Raw genomic sequence first — 4,164 nt, forward strand, 5'->3', positions numbered from 1 at the left:
TGTTTTGTTCCAGATCTCAGTGGGAAGGGTTCTAGTTTTTCTCCCTTCAGGATGATGCTGGCGTTGGGTTTTTCATATATTGCTTTGATTATATTGTGAATTTTTCCATCTATGCCTACCTTGGTTAGGGGCTTTAGCATGAAGTGGTGCTGGATTTTGTCGAAAGCTTTTTCTGCGTCTATTGATACTATCATGTGATTCTTGTTTTTCAGTTTTTGGATGTGGTGTATCACATTTATGGATTTCCGGATGTTGAGCCATCCCTGCATTCCAGGGATGAATCCTACTTGATCTGGATGAATGATCAGTTGGATGATTTTTTGAATTCTATTTCTAGGATTTTGCTGAGTATCTTAGCATCAATGTTCACCAGAGAGACAGGTCTGTAGTTTTCTTTCTCTGTAGGATCTCTGTCCGGTTTTGGGATTAAGGTGATGTTGGCTTCATAAAATGAGTTTGGAAGGGTTGCTTCCTTTTCTATTGTTTTGAAGAGTTTGTAGAGGATTGGGGTTAGTTCTGTCCGGAATGTTTTGTAGAATTCTGCAGTGAAGCCATCTGGGCCTGGGCTTTTCTTTGTTGGGAGGTCTTTAATCACTGATTCAATCTCTGCTTCAGTTATGGGTTTGTTCAGGTCGTTTGTTGCCTCTGGGCTAAGTTTCGGCCAGTTGTGTGAGTCTAAGAACTTTTCCATTTCTTGGTGGTCTTCTGATTTGTTGGAGTATAGTGATTTGTAGTAATTTCTAATTATGTTCTTAATGGTTGTAATGTCTGTTGTTATGTTGTCTTTTTCATCTTTGATGCTGTTAATTCTTGCTTTCTCTTCATTTTTCTTCGTCAGTCAGGCCAGCGGGGTGTCTATTTTGTTTATCTTTTCAAAAAAACAGCTTTTTGATTCATTGATTTTGTGCATGTTTTTTTTTCTATCTGGTTGATTTCCTCCCTTGTTTTGATGATTTCTTGTTTCCTGTTGTGTGTGGCGCTCATCCTCTGCTGCTTTTCCAATTCCTGGAGGTGTGTGGTTAGTTCCTGTATTTGGCGCCTCTCTTGGGCCTTGACATGAGCTCCAATTGTGATGAATTTACCCTGTAGCACTGCTTTGGCAGTGTCCCACAAGTTTTGGAATGTTGTGTCAGGGTTTTAATTGGTTTCCATAAATTTTTTATCTCATCTTTAATTTCTTCCCTGACCCATTGTTCATGTAATAGCATATTGTTCTTCTTCCAAGAGTTTCTGTATTTTCTTGGGCATTTTGAATTGCTGATTTCCAGTTTCATTCCGTGGTGGTCTGAGAGGGTACATGGTATGATTCCTATCTTTTTGAAGTTATTTAGGTTTGCTGTGTTTCCTATTATGTGGTCGATCCTGGAGAAGGTGCCATGCACTGCTGAAAAAAATGTATAATCTGTGGACTTAGGATAAAAAGTTCTCTAGATGTCTACTAAGTCCAATTGTTCTAGTGTTTGTATGAGCTCTGTTGTTTCTTTGTTGAGTTTTTGTTTTGTTGATCTGTCTATAGTTGTTAGCGGAGTGTTAAGATCTCCCACTATTATTGTCTGTGTATCTATGTCTCCCCTTAAGTCTGTAAATAATTGCTTCACGTAGCTAGGCACGTTGGAATTAGGTGCATATATGTTCACGACTGTAATTACTTCCTGATGGATCAGACCCTTCACCATTATATAATGTCCTTCTCTGTCCTTTTTGATGTCTGTAAGCTTGAAGTCTAGGTCATCTGAAATTAGAACAGCTACTCCAGCCTTCTTTTCTCGTCCATTGGCATGAAATGTCTTTTTCCATCCCTTCACTTTAAATTTCTAACAGGCTTTTCTGGTTAGATGTGTCTCTTGTAGGCAACAGATTGTTGGGTGCTGTTTGATTATTCATTCCGTTAATCTATGCCTTTTGATTGGTGAGTTTAGGCCATTTGTGTTTAGAGATAATATTGAGAGAAATTGATTATGGGCTGCCATGAGTGTGTGTAAGTGTGCAAGTGTGTATTTGCGACTATTAGAGTTTCTGTTTGGTTGACTTTCCTTGTATGGGTTTCAGTGGGGAGGTCTTCCCACTTGCCATCTTTGATTTTGATTTTCATTTTTTCTTTCTGGGTTTAGCATCTTCCTAAGGAGATTTTCCAGAGCTGGTTTCGTGTTGATGTATTCTTCGAGTTTCTCTTTACTGTTGAAGTATTTGATTTCATTCTCAAATACAAATGAGAGCTTTGCTGGGTACATTATTCTTGGTTGGCAGTTGTTTTGTTTCAGGATTTGATAGGTTTTACCCCATTCTCTCCTTGCTTGGAGCATTTCTTCTGACAGGTCGGCTGTGATTCTGATTTTCCTTCCCCTGAAAGTAATCTTATCCTTTTTTCTTACTTGTCTTAGAATAGTTTCCTTATGTTCACTTGAGGGTAGCTTGAGGACCACATGTCTGGGTGACGATCTGTTTGGATCATATCTACTGGGGGTCCTTTGTCCTTCCTGGATTTGTTTTGGATTTATATTTTCGGTGTTCTGGAAGTTCTCCTGTATTATCTCATTGAGCACCCGTTGCAAGCCTATCTCCTTTTCTACTCCTTCGGGAAGGCCTATTATTCTAATATTTGATTTTTTGAGGTTGTCTTTCATTTCCTGTATGGACCTATTGGCTTTCTCTAGATTTGTCTCCTATTGCTTGATGAGCTGTTGCCTTTCATTCTGATTGTCTTCCAATTCTGATATTCTGTCCTCTGCTGTGTTCATTCTGTTGGTTAGGCTTTGAATTTTGTGCTCTATATCGAGGATTCCCTTTTTGACTTGGTTGATTTCTGCAGTGACATGGTTTTCAAATACCTTGGATCTTCCCAGCACTTCTCACTGTCTCTGATGAATTTCATCACTAGTTTCTTAAATTCCTTCTCTGGTAATTCCTCTATGTCATCATCTTGCATCTCAGGTATTGAGATTAGTTTTTGGTTGTATTGGGAGCGAGTGCTTGATCTTTCTTCTGGGTCATTGCTTTTTCTGATACTTCTCCTCATTGTGTTTTGCCTCCTGTTGTTTTCTGATTTTAGAGTCTTTTTTTGTCCATAGCCGTTGCCCTCAGTCCCCTGAAGCACCTCCCCACTCCTCAGTAGCTCCAAGAGAGCGCAGAGGGACCGCAGCTGGGCCGTGGACTGGGGCTCAGAAGTCCCCACACCAACTCTGAACAGTGAAACAGCCGCTTGTGGGACACTGCCAAAGCAGTGCTACGGGGTAAATTCATCGCAATTGGAGCTCATGTCATGGCCCAAGAGAAAAGTCATTTATTTCTCATTAAAGTTTATGAGATGTATTAATGTAGCTAAAATTATATGTAAATAACAAAACGACTCTTTTTTTTTAGCAAGCTGTAAGTGGTGGTTCTGGATGGTTCCCGAACTCCATTCTTTCCTGTTTTCTCCTTTGATAGGATTGGAATGTTGTTAGGAAAACTAAATAAGTGGTTAGAACAGGTCCTGCTGGGTCAGCTTGGTAGCCTAGTAGCTAAAATCCTCGCCTTGAACGCACCGTGATCCCATATGGGGGCTGGTTCCTATCCTGGGAACCCTGCTTCCCATCCAGCTCCCTGCTTGTAGCATGGGAAGGCAGTCAAGGATGGCCCAAAGCCTTGAGACCCTGCACCTGAGTGGGAGACCCGAAGAGGTTCTGGGCTCCTGGCTTCAGATTGGCACACTCCCAGCTGTTAAAGCCACTTGGGAGGTAAGTCAATGGACAGAAGATCTTCTTCTCTTTCAATCCTCCTCTCTGTATATCAGACTTATCCAGTTTAAAAAAAAAAGACATGATGTGCTAAATCTTAGGTTTTACTGGAACATAACTGAATACTATTTTAGCATTTAAGCACTTAAATGGAAACGGTAAAAGTTTTACAAGCTTATCCAAAAAGACGTAGTTAAACTGTAACTTGTAGACTCACTCAAAGCAAGCGAACATTAATTTTGTAGACAGCAGTTGTTAATTTAAGGTCTGGACATGGGAGTTTTAAGACACCCTCCCCAAGGCAGACATGTGGCAGAGGAGCTTGGATGCTGCCTGGAAGCCAACAGCACTTTTGTGAGAGCCAGGACTGAGTCCGTGAATGTCTTCACACCAGGTTCCTGAGAATGCACACCCTGGGAACAACTGAAATGGCTCAGCTAGTCGGGGC

This window comes from Ochotona princeps, chromosome 24, assembly GCF_030435755.1.
Source record: "Ochotona princeps isolate mOchPri1 chromosome 24, mOchPri1.hap1, whole genome shotgun sequence".
Classification (NCBI taxonomy): Eukaryota; Metazoa; Chordata; class Mammalia; order Lagomorpha; family Ochotonidae; genus Ochotona; species Ochotona princeps.